Source organism: Lathyrus oleraceus, chromosome 3, assembly GCF_024323335.1.
Source record: "Lathyrus oleraceus cultivar Zhongwan6 chromosome 3, CAAS_Psat_ZW6_1.0, whole genome shotgun sequence".
Taxonomy (NCBI): domain Eukaryota; kingdom Viridiplantae; phylum Streptophyta; class Magnoliopsida; order Fabales; family Fabaceae; genus Lathyrus; species Lathyrus oleraceus.
The window spans coordinates 16,550,912-16,571,882 of NC_066581.1; the positions used below are offsets into that span (position 1 = coordinate 16,550,912).

The 20,971-nt window shown below is 43.2% G+C and overlaps 1 pseudogene; it reads left to right on the forward strand.

The window, feature by feature from the left end:
- Positions 1–7,138: 7,138 nt before the first annotated feature.
- LOC127129425 (protein FAR1-RELATED SEQUENCE 5-like) overlaps positions 7,139–20,971 on the forward strand; it is a 28,175-nt pseudogene continuing 14,342 nt past the window's right edge.

Genomic DNA, 20,971 nt, shown 5'->3' on the forward strand with positions numbered 1-20,971 from the left:
GTTAGGTCGATTATAAGATATGTTGCAAAACCCTAAGTCGATCGATTCGAAGAATTTAGGAACAATTAGGTTAAGCCATGATGATATTTGAGATCCTCGTGATGAGACGGTTCCAACGAGTATTCGCATGAAGATTTTGGTGAAAGATTGATGTTCTTCGTGTTCATAGCTTTTCTGGAAAATTCTGGGAAGAAGGAGATGATTTCTGGAAAATAAAGCCATTTGATCCGTGTTTCTATTTGAATTTTTGAGTGACCTGTTTCCCGCGCCCGCGTGTCAATATTTACAAGAATGCCATTAATGAAACTTAATTAATTATAATATATTCAAATAATTATTAAAAAATCATAAACACCTTAAAAAATTCATAAAAAATAATTGGAAAGTCCAAAAAATGTGTGGATTTTTTGTTGACTTCCTAATTCTCTCTAGAATTTTGTTGACCTATTTTTGGAAGTTGTGCTTGGTAAAAAATAGGTTTGACTTAGAGATGTTTGACTTAGGTCATTTTTGTGCACATTTTGCCATTCCTATTGTGAAATCCTCATGCTCTAAAAGAAATTCTTGAAAATTTTTGTGGTGATTGTAGACATGTTGATGGTTATTTACATGAAAATTTTGTGAATTTTGGATACCTGATGATTGAGTTGTGAATTTTTGAATCTAGGTGTGACAATTTGTGTCACACCTAGCTAGGTCAACTTTCTGGATTTATTTTCATGACCTATGCTTGTTGAAATAAAGTGAAATTTTGCATGATGGATCAATGATATGTTAATATGCTATGTGAATTTTTCTGGATTTTTCCATTGCATTTTCAATTTGATTGGCATTTTTCATCTCTGTTGGTCAAATATGCAAGCTTGTGTGACATGTGTTTGGAATATCTTTGTGAAATGCTCATATGGTTTTGGATGGAAATGAAATTTGGTGTGATGATGCTAGACACATTATAGGACATTATTCTTTTGGTCCCATTCATTTATGATATGTTGTCACTCTGTTATGAATTTTTGAAGTGAATGCTTGGGTTGATGCCTTGAATTGGCTCATATAATTGTGTCTGTTTTTCTTGATTTTCATTGACATAGTTCCTTTTGTCCAATTGAGCTGAAAATTGACATGCTATACCTTGAATATGTCCTGTTTAGGTGTAAATTATTTGAGGATTTTTGGAATTGTTTTGATATGGAATTGAATGCAATAGTTCTGTTTGGACTTTTGATGTTGTGTTTGACCTAGTTTGACTTATTTTGGTCATGATATGAATATAGTGAATGATATAAACATGGGATCAATTGCATTTGCTTTTGTTTGACATTAATTTGACTTTGGTTAGAGATACCTTGCTGTTTAGACATTTTTGCCACCTTTGGACCCTAGGCTTGGCCTAGTGGTCTAGTTTCTCACATTTGCTTGATTTTTCAGGATAAAAAGCACAATGCTTAAGGAGATTGAACCAAGTGGATTCAATTGAGTTTATTTGATGTTTGTACACTAACATAACTTTGTTTTGTAGGTTGTGAAGCTTAGGCTTGAGCTTATAGCTTGCCTTGTTATGCATTGACTTGTATAGTCTGACTGATTAACATTTGCTGTTTACTGTTTGTCTGTCTGAGTACTGATGATACTTGATTGATTTCAGGTACATTTAGTTGCTTATAGTTCTTTAAGAACTTGCTTGCTGCTGCTTGGTTTTTAAACCACTTGAGATAGGACTTCTATTCTTCATGTAGTCTGGAGACCCGGTCTGTTACTTGGCCGGGCAAATAAATGTCTGAAGTCCTCCTTAAGAGGCGATGTTTGTGCTTGTTTACTTTTGTGCCTAAGCAGGTAAAGTCCTTAATCAAGGCAATTGGTGGAAGCCAAGGGATATGCAATCTATCCCCCACTATTCTGTGAGTCGTCCCTCTGCTCACACGGCTGTGTGTTGATGCATTGGGACACAAACCCAAGATCTTGTACTTTGTACAGTCGAGTCAGAGTCTTTGAGCGTAGAAGGGTCCCTCCATTCTGGACCCACGCTCCTTTGTCTGAAGCTCTCCTTGGTTAGGGATAAGAGCTGTGAGGTCTCATCCTCACTTCACCTTTTCATCTGCTTCACCTTAGTCTCGCAATGGCAAGGTTAAGAGCAAACACAGCCTGTACAGATGACTTGCTGAGGCAGTCAAACCTATTGATTGAGCCCACTTGTTTGGTTATAGTGTGTGCTATGTGGATATCTAATTAACATGTTTGTTTGAGATGCTTGTTCTCATTTGTTGATTGTATGCTTGTATGCTTGCTTCTTTCCTGGATAGGAGTAGCTTGCTTATGCAAGTAGGATAGAAACCTGAACGTAGGGCAATGATGCATGACAACACTAGGCTCGAGTCCAGCTCCCTGGTAGTGTGTCTTCCCTTGGTTTCTGGCTAGATTTTCTTTCCCTTGAGGGGGAACTACATCGCCCTGATCCTTGTTCCAGACGAGGTATGTAGGTAGGTGGTCGTGCGAGACCACTCCGGGCAACCTTTTTCTTTTTTGTGTGTGTTTACTGGTTATCTGCTTGTGTGTTTTGTGTTGTTTGGCGTGCGTAAGCCGAACTACAGTGGCTCTGATTCTCGTTCCAGACGAGATATGTAGGCATAGGATGCGATGTCCTATCGAGCTCCCTTCTCTTAACCCCACCTGCGTTGTCTTCGGTGTGTGTGTGTGTGTGATGTTTTAGCAACCTATTCTTTATTTTAGAACGTGGATCCCGTCGAGTACGACGGACGTGAGGGGTGCTAATACCTTCCCCTTGCGTAACCGACTCCCTTACCCTTTCTCTTTGGTCGCGAGACCATTTCCTTTCCAGGTTTCTCTGAGCGTTTCCTTTCCCTATTTGGGGATAAATAACGCGCAGTGGCGGCTCTGTGTTGTGTTTTTATTTGAGTCCCGCCGGTTGTTTTTTTCGCGGATGCGACAGCTGGCGACTCTGCTGGGGAAATGCAAAAGATGTTGACCTGTGCTTGTCCATCGTCCCTAAGTGAGTCCTTCCTAGCGTTCTAGGATAGTTTAGGTTGCTTGTGTTGTATTATTTATTGCATTTATTATTCTAACCAGTATATATTTGCATTAAATATTTGCATGCATCATTCTATCATGTTGTTGCCGTCCTCTGTGCAGGTGGTTCCTCTGTTTGGGGTGGGTGTTCTGAGTGGGGCTAAAACCCAGGCCTGAGTATACACCTAGGATTAGTGTGGTCTCATGTTGCCTCTTTCATGTTAGGTCAATATGTGCCTGGCAGCATGATGTACCACAAGCCGGACGAGGTTCATTTGATAGTGCTTTCCTCTGTGGGGTACTCCACTTTGGCTGAGTTACTTCATCTGAACTGTTGACTCTGGTGACCGATCATTTCCCGGATCTTTGGTTTAGACGATCTCAGGAGAGCTACAATGGCACACCCGAAAGGGCAAACCCATTGAGTATCTCTGCCCGATTGTCGAGACTTTTATCCGCCTTAGGATGACCTGTTTAGAATTTACCTGTGAGGGGAGGGTGATTCTTACAGATGCATGTTCTGTTGGTGACCCAGATGGTGACTTTTTGTTCCGTGGATCAGAGTCTAATTTATGAGTCGGATTTATGGCCATTTATTGCTGAGACGCCGGAGTGCTGTCCGTGGTATTTATCAGTGGGGATCCGTTTATTTCAGGATTCCCCGGGCCGAGATATTTATCAGTGGGGATCCGTTTATTTCGGGATTCCCCGGGCTGGTTCAGAGATTACTTGATGGGTCTGCTCAGAGACTGATGATGATGATGATGTATCTGTCTTCCGTTTATTTCGGAACCCGTGGGTCGGATTTGTGATTGTACATTCCTCAGATGGTTATGATCAGTTCAGAGACCGGTTTCAGTGCAGATGATCAGATGGCTTGGAGGATGGCAACGCATTGCATTCATTCATCAGCATCATTACATTTCGCATTAATTGCATCTAACACATGTTTACCCATATGCAGGGACACTTCTGATCAAGATCCTGGTTGAGAGATTTTCTGCGCAGACATGAGAACCGGTTTGAAGCATGATGTGGCTTACAGTTTCTTCGATCCTGAGATTGGTGTGCTGAAGGATATGATAGCATTGATCACACCCGATCATGTGGGGATGTTCAGAGAGTCATATGGTAGTATCCTGAAGATTGTTTTCAGACTCACTGACAGTGACAGAAGTGCCATTCATACACTCCTCCAGTTCTATGACCCGGGGCTGAGATGCTTTGTTTTTCCAGATTATTTGTTGGGGCCTCTGATGGAGGATTATGCTAGCATTCTGGGTATGCAGATCCGTGATCAGATTCCTTTCCATGCTACTAGGGTGGAGCCTGATGTCCTTGGGATTTCTCGTGCTCTTTATTTGAGTCCGGAATTGGTCAAGGAGGGTTTGAAGGAAAAGGGGAAGTTACCTGGATTTCATTTGAGTTTCTTGGAGGCTAATACCAAGGAACATGCTGCTATGGGTAACTGGAAGACGGTTTGCGCATTGATTGCTGTAAGCATTTATGGGATTATTATGTTTCCTAATCAGAAGAATTTTGTGGACCATAATGCTATCAGATTATTCCTGCAGAGAAACCCTATTCCTACTCTGATCGGAGATGTTTACTACTCGGTTCATAACAGGAATGAGAAGCGGCGTGGGGGCTTGATCAGGTGCTGTTCTCAGTTGCTCTTCAAGTGGTTTATGGGGTATTTGCCTTCCCGAGGTGCCTTTGCTCACATTGATCCCACTGTCAAGTGGTCATTCAGGTTGATGGGTTTGCGGGCTAATGATATTGCTTGGACTCATAATGGTTTGGCTGGACGGGATTTTATATACAGTTGTGGGAGTTTACCTAATGTGCCTCTTATCGGAGTTCAGGGTTGCATTAATTACAACCCGACGCTTCTCAGGAGACAGATGGGGTTTGCTGTAGAGGGTCCTCCTCTCGAGCGAGAGATTCAGGAGTCCTTCTATTTCCCGATTGAGGGTAACCAGACCAAGCTGAGGCAGGTATTGGATGAGTGGCGCAACATTCGGATGAAGGGTAAGGTTCTGTTTGGCAAAGTCAACTGCCGGTATTTTCCACTATTCGAAGATTGGTTGCGGAAGAGGATTGAGGTTACATTTCTACCATTTCCTGGAGGTGATCCTGTGTGTCCTATGATTGAGGGTCCAAGTTCTTCTGTTAGCATGGAAGAATTCCTCGAGATGAAGAGGGCCAGAGATCAGTTACTTGCAGAGAAAGCTGAATTGGAGAGAAGTGTTGCTCGGTTTCAGACAGCTAATCAGGAGATCAAAGTGAAGATGGAAGATCAAGACAAGCGACATGCCCTAGAAGCCAAGCGCTTTGAGATGGATACAGCCTACTATGGGAAGATTAGTCAGGCCTTAGCATCATCCAACAGGGAGCATGACATCACCAAAGAGAGATTGGCTAGAGCTTCAAAGGTTATTGAAGACGAGAAGAGAAGGCAAATCCTAGTGAAAGGTCAGAGGGATGACAGAGTCAGGGGTCTCATTGCTGAGTGGGAGACCAAGCTGAAGGTCAAGGAAGCAGAGAATCTGGAGATCACCGCTGAGAGAGATCACTACATTGCTGAGCGAGATCATTACTTCAGGCAGATGAAGATTCATCAGAAAGAAGTAGGGAGATTACAGCAGGAGAACACCGAGCTCAGGTTCGCCGCAGAGTTCGCGAAGATGGAAGGCGAGATAGGGCCATCTGCGGGACCCTCATCCAGCTAGTTCTTTCATTTGTTGTGGATTACCGTCAGGCTTGTTGACGGAATCTACTTGCGTGTATTTCTTTCCTGATTCTGGAGGCTTGTATTTGAATTTTATCTGACTTGATGTATGACTATGGCACTGTTTGTGCACTTTTTGCTATGTGATGGTTATTTGTCATTCAGTGATCAATCTTCAAGCTTTATTTGCTTTACCGTATGCACTCACACAAGCACACACATGGTTGGGGGTATCTTGCTAAATCACATATCTCCGATCTGCACGACAAAATCAAATGCTGAATATCAGAATATTGATGCCGGATTATTATTTGTCTCAATGATGCCAGGATCAAGAGATAAAGTGTCCTTCATATGGATAGACACTGCATTCATGCATTGATCATAATAACTTGTGCTTTATTTTGCAGGTATCCGTTTCTAACGTGCTTGATTGATGCAGGAATCATTCCTCGTGCTCGCAGAACTGTACCTTTGCACTCAACCAGACCTCACAGATACTATACCAGAAGAAATACACCCAGACTCATGGAGCTTCCCAGTGCAGATATGCTCGAGCTAAAAGACAAGATGAACGAGCTGATCAATATAATGCAAGGCTTTGCAATTGGTCAGAAGGCTCTGGCGGATAAAGTTGAGAAACTCGAGCGGGTTTCTGCCGCGAACAGTGGGGTTAACCTGGATGGAGTCTCCAACCAGGGGCAGGGGTCTCGAGATGGCGGAAAAAGGACGACTGTGGGTCTTGTGAATAATGCTGGTGGTGTTGGTGGCCAACCGGGTCAGAATCAGAAGGATAACTTTGTGCCTCCGTTCTACGGATTCGATGAAGATCAGGAGGAAGACAGGGAGGCTGACCAATTCTCTATGCAGAATGAACCTTTCGTGCCTTATAATGCTCCACCTCAGAACAGGGAGATTCAGCTGCTGGCTGAAAAGATCAAGCTGCTTGAGAGCTATGCCACTCCCGGGGTGGTGAACATGTCGAATATGGGGCTGGTAGATGAGATTGTGATCCCACAGAAGTTCAAGGCGCCCAGTTTTGACAGATATAACGGGAGTTCTTGCCCAGAGACGCACTTACAAGCTTTTGTCCGCAAGATATCTGCATACACAATGGACCAGAAATTGTGGATGTACTTCTTCCAGGACAGCCTGTCCGGAGGCTCCCTGGAGTGGTATACTAAGTTGAAATCGTCCGATATAAAGAATTGGCAGGATCTTGGAGATGCTTTCTTCAAGCAGTACTAGTTCAACGCTGACATGGCTCCGAGTCGTACCCAGCTACAGGGTATGTCTCAGAAAAATAACGAAGGATTCAAGGAGTATGCCCAGTGGTGGAGAGAACTGGCTGCGAGAGTTCAACCTCCTCTTGTTGATCGCGAAATGTCTGATTTGTTTATGGGGACCCTGCAGGGGCCGTTTGCTGAAAGGATGGTGGGATGTCCTGTCACCAATTTTTCCGATATTGTAGTGGCTGGTGAACGGATAGAAAGTTGGTTGAAGCTGGGTAAGATTCAGGGTAATGCATCTACTTCTTCTTCGGGATCGAAGAAACCGTTTGGTAATGGTGGGCAGAGGAAAAAGGAAGGAGACACCAGTGCTGTTTATACGCAACGAGGACCCGGTAGGGACCGTTATTTCCAGCACACTGCTGCGGTAACTATTCCTGCTGAGCCCCAACCTGCACCGCAACAACAACAGCAACAGCAACAACTGAGACAACCGTTTCAACAGAGGCAACAAAGGGCTGGTTATCAGGTCAGGGGCAGAGCTGTGGACAGACAATTTGATAGGCCTCCAGTGACTTATGCTTTCTTGTTCAAGAAGTTACAAGATTTGGGGCTCGTGCAAACCAGAACTCTGGCACCTTTGAGACCTGACCAAAGGCCAGCCAGCTATGATGAGAATGCCAAATGTGAGTTCCACTCAGGTGCGCCTGGGCATAATATTGAGAACTGTAAAGCTTTTAAGCACACAGTTCAAGACCTGGTGGATTCCAAGGCAATTAATTTTGCACCATCTCCCAACGTCAATGCAAATCCCATGCCTGCGCATGGTCAAAGGGGGGTAAATGCCATTTCTACGGAGAATCGAGTTGGGTTGTCTGATGTTGATCAGCTGAAGACGCCTCTGGCTGAGGTCAAGAGGCAGTTGTTGAAAAATGGGGTTTATCCGGGCTGCGGTCACGTGTGTGCTGAGTGCACTAATTCTGTCAACGGTTGCGAGCTTCTGAGGAAGTGTGTCCAAGGGATGATGGACGAAGGGGTTATCCTGATTGAGAGGGCTGATAAAGGAAAAGAAGAAGTCTCCACCATAACGATTTATTATGATCCGGTGGATTTGTCGAACCTAGTTGAGGAGGCTCCAGTTACCATCACGGTACCTGGGCCGATTCCCTACGACAAAGATGATGCCGTGCCATGGCATTATGGTGGGGAAGTTTATTGCAATGGGGAGAAGATGGAAGAGCAGACTGCAAGTGAAACCACCGTGCTAAAGGTGGATAATGCCGGTCCCAGCGGTTTCACTCGCAGCGGTAGGTTATTTGCCCCTGAGGCGTTGAGGAGGGGAGAAGAAGAAAAAGATAAAAAAGAAAAGGACGAGGCTTTAGCCAGGGCAAAGGGAAAGGCTGTGGTGGATAATGGTGATACTCCTGTGGTGACACCGGCGCCTGCGGGGTCGGAAAATAAATTTGATGATGATGCCGAAGAGTTCTTGAGGATCATTAAGAAGTCGGAGTATAAACTGGTTGATCATTTGCAGCAGACTCCTTCCAAGATCTCAATTCTTTCATTGCTGCTGAGCTCAGAGGGGCATAGGGAGGCCTTATTGAAAATTTTGAAGAAGGTGTATGTTCCTCAGGAGATCACTATTAATCAGCTGGAGACGGTCGTATCCAATGTGCATGCTAGCCATGGGTTGGGCTTTACGGATATGGACCTGACAGTGGACGGCAGAAATCATAATAGGGCATTACACATTGCGATGGAATGCAAAGGAGCCGTGCTTTCGCATGTGCTGGTTGATACCGGCTCCTCATTAAATGTGTTGCCAAAGAAGGCCTTGGCGAAGCTTAACTGTGATGGATTGATTTTGACCCCGACTGATTTGATTGTGCGGGCTTTTGATGGGTCAAAACGGGCCGTATTTGGGGAGGTTGAGTTGCCGGTGAAGATTGGACCTGAGGTGTTCAAGTCGACTTTCTACGTCATGGACATTCAGCCGGCATACAGTTGCCTGTTGGGTCGCCCATGGATTCATGCTGCAGGAGCAGTTACATCGACTTTGCACCAGAAGCTAAAGTATATCTGGGAAGGTCAAGTCGTCACTGTTTGTGGAGAGGAGGACATTTTTGTCAGCCACCTGTCTTCATTTAAATATGTGGAGATGGATGGAGAAATATGGGAGACGCCTAGCCAGGCATTCGAAACCGTCAAGGTGGAGAATGCTCTGTTCGCTAAGCAGGAAGAGGAGAAACCGTCTATCGCTTCATACAAGCAGGCCGCCGAGGTGGTCAAGAGTGGAGAGGCTCCTGGTTGGGGCAGAATGATGGAGGTCCCCGCGAAGAAAGACAGATTCGGGGTTGGATATCAGCCTGGCAGAGGCTCGTCTGGACAAGGAAGAGGACGTCGTACGTCGGTAACCTTCACCAGCGCCGGGATGCTGGATCCAGATCGCATCTGTATGACGAGTGAAGATGCTGATAGTGACTGCGACATCGACCAATGGATAAAGCCGTGCGCACCAGGGACGGAAATCCAGAACTGGAAGGCCGAAGAGATCATCCGGGTCACTCTCCTTGAAGAGTAATATTTTTCTTGTTTTCATTTTATATGCATGAAAGCCATGCGTGTTGCCCGACACGTAATGGTTCATTGTAAGGGCCACCTCATGTTTAAATTTGCAAGATTTTGCATCATAAATAAAAGGGTGTTTTTCAAGTAAAAGCGGTGTTCCCTGTTTTTCATTTATTTTTGCAGTTTAAAAATAAAAACAAAATAAAAATGGCAATGTTTTCATTTTTCTTTTTCGAATTCTCACACCGGTTCTAAAGCAATGCATGAATCAACATTCATGCAGATGCGATTCTTCTCCGGATCTCATTGATAACAATCCTGTTACACCCTTGTATGACTTCGACAATCCAATCTATCTTGCTGAAGAAGAAGACGAAGAAGATTGTGAACTGCCAGGGGAATTAGTCAGGTTGTTGAAACAAGAGGAGAAGGTGATTCAGCCGCATGAAGAGCCGATTGAGGTCGTGAATCTGGGTACCGACGAGATAAAGAAAGAAGTGAAAATCGGGGCTGCTTTGGAGGAAAGTGTCAAGAGCAGACTGGTAGTATTGTTGAAAGAGTATGTCGACATCTTTGCCTGGTCTTATCAGGATATGCCATGGTTGGATACCGATATCGTTGTGCATAAGCTACCTTTGCGAGCAGATTGTCCTCCAGTGAAGCAGAAGTTGCGCAGAACTCGACCTGACATGGTGATGAAGATTAAAGAGGAAGTGCAGAAGCAGTGGGATGCTGGTTTCCTTGTTGTCACTAATTATCCGCCATGGGTTGCGAACATTGTGCCAGTCCCGAAGAAAGATGGTAAAGTGAGAATGTGTGTGGACTACCGAGATCTGAATAGAGCTAGTCCGAAGGATGATTTTCCACTACCTCACATTGACGTGTTGGTAGATAATACAGCTCAATTCTCGGTGTTTTCCTTCATGGATGGCTTTTCTGGCTATAATCAGATCAAAATGTCGCCAGAGGATATGGAGAAAACAACGTTCATTACACCGTGGGGTACCTTTTGTTACAAGGTGATGCCATTCGGTCTCAAGAACGCCGGTGCTACTTATCAGAGGGTCATGGTGACTTTGTTTCATGATATGATTCATCATGAAATTGAATGCTATGTGGATGACATGATAGCAAAGTCCCAGACAGAAGAGGGGCATTTGGTAGATCTGGCCAAGTTGTTCGACCGGCTGAGACAGTTCAGACTGAGGTTGAATCCGAACAAATGCACATTCGGAGTGCGGTCCGGTAAATTGCTGGGGTTTATTGTAAGTGAGAAAGGAATCGAGGTTGATCCTGCGAAGGTAAAAGCGATAAGAGAAATGCCTGAACCGAGAACGGAGAAGGAAGTTCGTGGTTTCTTAGGTAGATTGAACTACATTTCACGGTTCATATCTCATCTAACCGCCACGTGTGAGCCAATATTCAAATTGTTGAGAAAAGATCAAACGGTCAGGTGGAATAATGATTGCCAAGCGGCATTTGAAAGAATAAAAGAATATTTGCAGGAGCCTCCGATTCTGATGCCTCCTGTGGAGGGAAGACCGTTAATTTTGTACCTGACAGTCCTCGAGGGGTCTATGGGGTGTGTATTGGGGCAGCATGACGAGTCTGGTCGAAAAGAGCATGCCATATACTATCTTAGCAAAAAGTTTACCGACTGTGAAACAAGATATTCACTGCTCGAGAAAACTTGATGTGCTTTGGTCTGGGCTGCTCGCCGACTAAGGCAGTATATGCTGGTTCATACCACTTTATTGATTTCCAAGATGGATCCAATCAAGTACATTTTTGAGAAGCCAGCATTGACCGGACGGGTTGCGAGGTGGCAAATGATTTTGACTGAATATGATATACAGTACACCTCTCAGAAAGCAATCAAGGGGAGTGTATTGTCTGATTACCTCGCTCAGCAACCTATTGATGATTATCAACCGATGAAGTTTGAATTCCCTGATGAGGACATCATGTTTCTCAAATCGAAAGATTGCGAGGAACCAATCCCGGAGGAGGGGCCTGACCCTGAATCCGAATGGATTCTGATGTTTGATGGGGCCTTTAACGTGAATGGAAGCGGTGTTGGTGTTGTTTTGGTTACGCCGAAAGGATCCCACATTCCTTTTGCTGCCCGGCTAACGTTTGAGTGTACCAACAACGTGGCTGAATATGAAGCTTGCATATTGGGGATTGAAGAGGCGATTGATTTGAGAATCAAGAACCTTGTCATATATGGAGATTCAGCTCTGGTGATAAATCAGGTTAACGGAAAATGGTATACGCATCAGTCTCATTTGGTTCCGTATCGAGATTATACGAGGAGATTGTTGACGTTTTTCACCAAGGTGAAGTTGCATCATGTGCCCAGAGAGGAGAATCCTTTGGCAGATGCTTTGGCTACTCTGGCTGCCTTGATTAAGGTGCAGAGGTGGAATCAGTTCCCCAGTGTTGAAGTAGGTCGTCTGGATAGACCGGCTTATGTGTTTGCTGTTGATGCAGCGTCTGATGATGAGAAGCCGTGGTATTACGATATCAAGCGCTATCTTGAGACGCAAGAGTATCCCGAGGGAGCATCTAAGAAGGACCGAAAGACTCTGCGGAGGTTAGCCATGGTGTTTTACCTGAATAAGAATGGGGTTCTGTACAAGCGGAATTTTGATTGGGTCTTGCTCAGATGTGTTGATGACAGAGAAGCAAGCCAATTGATGAAAGAGGTTCATGAGGGATCGTTCGGTACCCATGCCAGTGGGAATGCAATGGTGAAGAAGCTGCTGAGGGCAGGTTATTACTGGATGACAATGGAGGCCCAATGTTTTAATTTCGTGCGGAAGTGTCATAAATGCCAGATTTATGCTGACAAGGTGCACGTGCCTCCAAATACGTTGAGCTTAATGTCGTCTCCATGGCCGTTTTCTATGTGGGGCATTGATATGATTGGAAAGATTGAGCCTACCGCTTCGAATGGGCATCGATTCATATTGGTGGCTATTGATTACTTCACCAAGTGGGTTGAAGCAGCCTCTTATACGAACGTGACGAAGCAGGTTGTAGCCAGATTTCTCAAGAGAGACATCATTTGCCGATATGGGGTTCCCGAGAGAATTATTACTGATAATGGTTCTAATTTGAACAATAAGATGATGGCAGAGTTGTGCCGGGAATTCAAGATTGAGCATCACAATTCTTCTCCCTATCGTCCGAAGATGAATGGGGCGGTTGAAGCAGCCAACAAGAATATAAAGAAGATTGTGCAGAAAATGGTGGTAACCTATAAAGACTGGCATGAGATGTTGCCGTTTGCATTGCATGGGTATCGAACGTCGGTACGTACATCCACTGGGGCAACTCCTTTCTCATTGGTATATGGGATGGAGGCTGTATTACCTGTTGAGGTTCAGATTCCCTCTTTGAGAGTCCTGATGGACGTGAAATTGCAAGAGGCTGAATGGGTAAGGACCCGGTATGAAGAATTAAGCCTGATAGAGGAAAAGAGGCTAGCAGCCATCTGTCATGGGCAGTTATACCAACAAAGGATGAAGCGTGCTTTTGACAAGAAGGTACGACCTCGGGTGTATCACGTGGGTGATATGGTGCTGAAAAGGATCCTTCCTCCTCAAAACGATCGAAGGGGCAAATGGACACCAAATTATGAAGGTCCATTCGTGGTCAAGAAGGTTTTCTCTGGTGGAGCCTTGTTGTTAACGACCATGGATGGCGAAGATTTTCCATCCCCTGTGAATGCGGACGCAGTTAAAAAATACTTCGTATAAATTGACCCGCTGGACGAAAAGAATAAAATAGTCCAGGCAAAAATGGGGCATCCCGGCGAACCAAAAAAAAACAGAAAGAAAGGTTCGGGCAGAAATTAGGGATAAAATGAAAATGTACACCCGGCAAGTCGAAAACCCCACAAGGGCGACTTGGGCAAAAAAGGGTATCCCGGTGGACTGAAAACCCGAAAGGGCGGTCCATGCAAAAGAGGGATTGAAACGAATAACTGCGTCTAGCATGATCATTTTCGCTTTGGTTAAAGCATCATGGATAATACCCGGTAGGGATCAATCGGAATCGTCTTGTTCAGAAGGCAGAAAGCATGGAGAGTCTGAGGGCATATGGGGTGTAACCGGGTTGGAACTCGATGAGATCACGGGTTTCACATTGCCATTAGGATAGATTTTTCCTTTTGAGCGCAATTACCTCTTTTCAGGAATTGCTTCCTTTGTATTGCTCATTTGAGCCACACTTTTCCAATCAATAAAATGCATATTCAGTCAAATAATTTCGTTTTTGTTTTTCATTACCGCTTTGATTGCAAGAACGTCTGATTATTTGTGATAAAGAACTTTGCATTTTAAGACATACAGGTTCCTTCCAATGCATGTTTATAAGATTGAGAGCTTGAAATCTTATTTGGAAGGATGAGTGACCCAAGTGTTGAAATCTTGACACGCCTGGGGCACGGTTTTATCTAACGATCTGTTTTGCAGGAATTGTTAGATATTTTCACTCACTTGCAGGTTGTGATGTGGAAGCTTTGTAACAGATCCCCAGAGAGTTCGCTCAGGGATGAATGACTGAAGGGATGACGAAGAGACGTTGAGATGTACGACGATCCTTGATTTTAATCAAGAAGACTCTTCAAAATCGGAGATTTAAAAGTCTGTAGAAATTCCCCGCAGAGTCTGATCAGGGACGAATGAATATGAAGAGACGACGAGGGACGTCCGACGGCCTTTGGAATTAATCAAGAAGACTCTTCAAAATCGGAAGATTGAAGAATATGTATAAATCCCAGGAGTACGTTTCCGTCGAGCGCGGAGCGATTGGGAATACAAGATGATGGAGCAGAAAAGGTCCAGACGAGTCTGGGAATTCTCAAAAGTGGAAAGCTGATACGAGTTTGGGAGGTGGATACCATGGTTCGACGAGTCGAGGGGTGTTCTATACCAACTTTTCTCATTTCCCCAGCAGGATCTCCCAAGCAGAGTTGTGAGGACCAAATCCCTAGCAGATCAAGGTCTGTGGGTTTCCCCAGCCGAGTCAGGATGGTTATCCTCGGCAGGTTTAACCCGGGGTTTCCCCAGCAGCCAGGCCTGAAGGTTGCTATTCCCCGAGTGGAGCGGGTTTCAATGTAATATATCTCCAGCAGTGTTCATCATACCAGTGGATTGGATGAGTTTCCGTAGCAGACTGATATTTGCATCCCCAGCTGAGTTGATTCTACCTATGGATTGCATGGGTAGTCCCCAGCGGAGTAGCATTCGCTTCCCCTAGCAGGGTCAGGATGGTTATCCCCAGCAGATGTCAGATCGATGTTTCCCCAGTCGCCAGGCCTGGAGGTGGCTGTTTCCCAGCAGAGTATCTGTGAGTATTTCCCCAGTGAAGTTGCCGGATATCTGTGAGGGTTTCCCGAAGCAGAGTCGGGATTGATATCCCTAGCAAGTCAAAGACTGTTATATCCCCACAGAGTGTTGATGGTGCTTATCCCCAGCAGTTTCTCGAGAGGATTGGGTGCAAAGAAGGTTCTTCCCCAGCAAAGGGTACCTTATCCCAGCAGCGGTGCTTATCCCCAGCAGGGTGGAATCGGAGTATTGACGAGTTCCTCAGCAGAGTGTCTCGTGCTCCTCAGCAGAATCCCTTGAGGGGGATACGTTTTTATACATTCATCATGAAAAAATAAGCATAGCATATTGCATAGAGAAATAATAAAGCGCGTAGCATTTCCATAATTATGGAGCATTACGCAGAAAAAATCGATCATGCATCCTATTGCAAGCATAAGCTAGTCTCAAGCCGTGGTTATCGTTTGAGAAGTGGTTTTTTGCCAGACAGTGAAGATGTTACTCCGAGGAGTTTAGCATCAAGACGTCAGATCAGCAACGTTCCCCAGTAGTGCGATATTGGAGGAAATGTTTCCGTCGGACAGAGATGGAGATAAAATCAGAAGACGTTACGCGATCAGCGCGATTTCGGGGTTCAAATGGAGAAAAGAAATGCTGAGGCATGTTCTGAGGTTCAAACGGAGAAAAGGAGATACTGAGGTATTTTCTGGGGTTCAAATGGAGAAAAAGAAATGCTGAGGCATGTTCTGGGGTTCAAATGGAGATTGGAGTTGAAGATTATGTCCGGGATGAGGTCCTCAGGATTATCTTCTGTTCATGTGTCACCTTAGACTCTGGCTGAGGCCAATGGAGGTCGTTATAGGTGTCTTCTGAGGAAGAGATACACCTGCTACCTTCCTTTGTGAAGGTATACCCTCTGACATGTCGCCCTCAGAGTGGTTTGGTGTTATTTCCGACATTGCCAGCGGAATTATCACAGGAGATAGGAGATACTGAGGTATTTTCTGGGGTTCAAATGGAGAAAAGAAATGCTGAGGCATGTTCTGGGGTTCAAATGGAGAAAAGGAGATGTTGCGGCATTTTCTGGAGAACGGGGTTCATATTGACGATTGCGAGTCATCGTCAGGCGACTGGGGTTCAAATCGGAGAATGGGGTTCATCATTTTGGCAAACAGGAGAACGGGGTTCAAATGCGTTGATCCGAGGATCATTTGCGCAAGAGAAAATCTTGGGGTTCAAGAAAATGAAAAAAAGCAAAGAAGAGAAAATTTCGGGGTTCAAGAAAAGAAAAAAAAGAAGAAATAATAATAATCCCGAGTGGATGAGGTGTTTAGACCATGGTTATCCCTGTATTACCATTTATTTTGGTATCCAGGTCGACAGTTTCATTTCGGTGATCAGGCCGACTTTCTCCGTACCAGACGGATTTTGTTTCAAGATTGTGTTCTTCGCCGATTCCGACAGGCGTTGTTAATTTTATCCCATCAGAGTGCAAATTGTTCGTCTGTTCTTGGTATTCAATCACTCTTCATCCTGATCATCTGAAAGCCGAGGCTATTCATATCGACAGGTTCACAGTGGATTGAATAGGGGCAGCTGTAACACCTCAAAATTTGCCCTCCTCTCTTGGGATTAGCATATCATATTGCATATCATTTTTAGGTCATTAGGCATTGCATATTGCATATCATGTGGTTACATTGTGCAAGTCATTCTCCCAAGTCTTGATCAGAAGATGAGGAAGTTAAAGTGCAAAGCTAGGGTTTCATTGGACTGGTTATTAATCATCTGAGGATGTGGAGGTCCAAATTAGGGTTTCATGATTCTCAAAGGATATTGGTCTTCATCTTGATTGAAGTGATTCATCATCATCATCATGGTTTGTCATCATCAAGTGTTGAAGCACATTCCTTGAGATTAGGGTTTTGACCACTGGTCAACCCTAATCAGTTGTATTGGGCCAATCAGGGCATAATCAGGAGATGGGGTTTATGATGGATATGAGGATCATTTTATGATTATATGGAGCTAATTGAGGCTAGGGTTTCACCCTTGAGCTATTTCATCAGAAGATTGGAGCTCAGATTGATCTATGCATTGCCAGATTCATCTATCAGTTGAAAAGTCAACTGTGGTCAACTGTACATGATTTGATGGATTGGAGGTGGAAATGAGTTGGATACACTTCATTCATGTTGGAACAAGTGTTATTTGACATCTCAAAGCTCAAGAATGGAGAAAATCAAGTCAGGACAAAAACTACCAAAAATAGAAAGTGACTTGTAATGGAAGTTTCCAAAAATGGAAAGTTTTTGACCTCAAGACCACGTGTCCAAAAATGCTTCAAATGAAAAAGTGTTAAACATGAAAGTTGTAGATCTTGTTCTCACCTTTCCAAAAAGTCCAAGAACTTGAAAATCCCATGTATGGTTGTCAAGTTATGGTCCAGTGAATTTCAAAAATGACCCATAATCAGGAGGGCATAACTTCCACATGGAGTGTCCAAATTGGATGTTCTTTATATGCACAAACTCCATTTGACATGTACTTTCATGGTGCATAATTGGATTTCTTCAAAAATGGTCAATGCAAAAAGTCAAATTTCAACTGAACAGTTAAATGAACCAGGGGCAAAATTGTCCAACTTGTGAAATAATTGGAATTTTTGAGTGGGGATTTTTGCAACACTTCACAAATGGCATTTGAAACTTGTTGTAATACTCATAACATGCCTAGGTTTCATGGTTTGGAAATTGGCTTTTGAAATGAACTTGGAAAAATGAACAAAGTGCCATCACATGTGGAAATTCAAAAATACACATCCAATGAACCTCCAACAAGTGGCAACAGCTCATGACAGGTGTTTAGGGTTTGTATGAGGTGGCAGTGAGCTGTCATTAGCTGGCATGTGAAAGTACATTTTTGCCCTTGGTGTGAAAATGACACTTATGCTAATCATTTACATTTTGGCTAATTGGTGTAATTAAGCATGGATTAATCATGAGTACAAAAGCTTAATTGTAACAAACTCATAACAAAAATCACAATTCCCAAAATCAGATCCAAAATTCTCCAAATTCATCAAATTCTTCTCAAGAACACATCACACAAAATTGACCAAATCTCTCTCAATTCTTCATCCTTTTGCACGATTTCTTTTGTGTTGATCTCCATTCATCATCATCTGTAACTGTTTTGGCAAATTGGATTGAGAAGAGCCTTAAATCGTGACTGTACAAGTTTGCTCCATCAATGGTGAATCGAGATTTGGCGCAGTAGAAGCAATCTCCCTCGAACCTGAGCTTTGTATTCAACTTCTTGCAGCTTCTAGTCCATCTGTTTCAAGGAATTGAGCATCAAAACTTCATGAATCGTCACTGCCTTCAAATCAAGGTTAGGTTTCGAATGTCACCATTGCCTTCGTGTTTATGTGCGTTTGGTAGAGCTTTTCATGTAGAGCATCGTGATACAATTGGTTTGTGGAATAGTGGATTATAGCTCGAGTTAGGTCGATTATAAGATATGTTGCAAAACCCTAAGTCGATCGATTCGAAGAATTTAGGAACAATTAGGTTAAGCCATGATGATATTTGAGATCCTCGTGATGAGACGGTTCCAACGAGTATTCGCATGAAGATTTTGGTGAAAGATTGATGTTCTTCGTGTTCATAGCTTTTCTGGAAAATTCTGGGAAGAAGGAGATGATTTCTGGAAAATAAAGCCATTTGATCCGTGTTTCTATTTGAATTTTTGAGTGACCTGTTTCCCGCGCCTGCGTGTCAATATTTACAAGAATGCCATTAATGAAACTTAATTAATTATAATATATTCAAATAATTATTAAAAAATCATAAACACCTTAAAAAATTCATAAAAAATAATTGGAAAGTCCAAAAAATGTGTGGATTTTTTGTTGACTTCCTAATTCTCTCTAGAATTTTGTTGACCTATTTTTGGAAGTTGTGCTTGGTAAAAAATAGGTTTGACTTAGAGATGTTTGACTTAGGTCATTTTTGTGCACATTTTGCCATTCCTATTGTGAAATCCTCATGCTCTAAAAGAAATTCTTGAAAATTTTTGTGGTGATTGTAGACATGTTGATGGTTATTTACATGTAAATTTTGTGAATTTTGGATACCTGATGATTGAGTTGTGAATTTTTGAATCTAGGTGTGACAATTTGTGTCACACCTAGCTAGGTCAACTTTCTGGATTTATTTTCATGACCTATGCTTGTTGAAATAAAGTGAAATTTTGCATGATGGATCAATGATATGTTAAGATGCTATGTGAATTTTTCTGGATTTTTCCATTGCATTTTCAATTTGATTGGCATTTTTCATATCTGTTGGTCAAATATGCAAGCTTGTGTGACATGTGTTTGGAATATCTTTGTGAAATGCTCATATGGTTTTGGATGGAAATGAAATTTGGTGTGATGATGCTAGACACATTATAGGACATTATGCTTTTGGTCCCATTCATTTATGATATGTTGTCACTCTGTTATGAATTTTTGAAGTGAATGCTTGGGTTGATGCCTTGAATTGGCTCATATAATTGTGTCTGTTTTTCTTGATTTTCATTGACATAGTTTCTTTTGTCCAATTGAGCTGAAAATTGACATGCTATACCTTGAATATGTCCTGTTTAGGTGTAAATTATTTGAGGATTTTTGGAATTGTTTTGATATGGAATTGAATGCAATAGTTCTGTTTGGACTTTTGATGTTGTGTTTGACCTAGTTTGACTTATTTTGGTCATGAAATGAATATAGTGAATGATATAAACATGGGATCAATTGCATTTGCTTTTGTTTGACATTAATTTGACTTTGGTTAGAGATACCTTGCTGTTTAGACATTTTTTCCACCTTTGGACCCTAGGCTTGGCCTAGTGGTCTAGTTTCTCACATTTGCTTGATTTTTCAGGATAAAAAGCACAATGCTTAAGGAGATTGAACCAAGTGGATTCAATTGAGTTTATTTGATGTTTGTACACTAACATAACTTTGTTTTGTAGGTTGTGAAGCTTAGGCTTGAGCTTATAGCTTGCCTTGTTATGCATTGACTTGTATAGTCTGACTGATTAACATTTGCTGTTTACTGTTTGTCTGTCTGAGTACTGATGATACTTGATTGATTTCAGGTACATTTAGTTGCTTATAGTTCTTTAAGAACTTGCTTGCTGCTGCTTGGTTTTTAAACCACTTGAGGTAGGACTTCTATTCTTCATGTAGTCTGGAGACCCGGTCTGTTACTTGGCCGGGCAAATAAATGTCTGAAGTCCTCCTTAAGAGGCGATGTTTGTGCTTGTTTACTTTTGTGCCTAAGCAGGTAAAGTCCTTAATCAAGGCAATTGGTGGAAGCCAAGGGATATGCAATCTATCCCCCACTATTCTGTGAGTCGTCCCTCTGCTCACACGGCTGTGTGTTGATGCATTGGGACACAAACCCAAGATCTTGTACTTTGTACAGTCGAGTCAGAGTCTTTGAGCGTAGAAGGGTCCCTCCATTCTGGACCCACGCTCCTTTGTCTGAAGCTCTCCCTGGTTAGGGATAAGAGCTGTGAGGTCTCATCCTCACTTCACCTTTTCATCTGCTTCACCTTAGTCTCGCAATGGCAAGGTTAAGAGCAAACACAGCCTGTACAGATGACTTGCTGAGGCAGTCAAACCTATTGATTGAGCCCACTTGTTTGGTTATAGTGTGTGCTATGTGGATATCTGATTAACATGTTTGTTTGAGATGCTTGTTCTCATTTGTTGATTGTATGCTTGTATGCTTGCTTCTTTCCTGGATAGGAGTAGCTTGCTTATGCAAGTAGGATAGAAACCTGAACGTAGGGCAATGATGCATGACAACACTAGGCTCAAGTCCAGCTCCCTGGTAGTGTGTCTTCCCTTGGTTTCTGGCTAGATTTTCTTTCCCTTGAGGGGGAACTACATCGCCCTGATCCTTGTTCCAGACGAGGTATGTAGGCAGGTGGTCGTGCGAGACCACTCCGGGCAACCTTTTTCTTTTTTGTGTGTGTTTACTGGTTATCTACTTGTGTGTTTTGTGTTGTTTGGCGTGCGTAAGCCG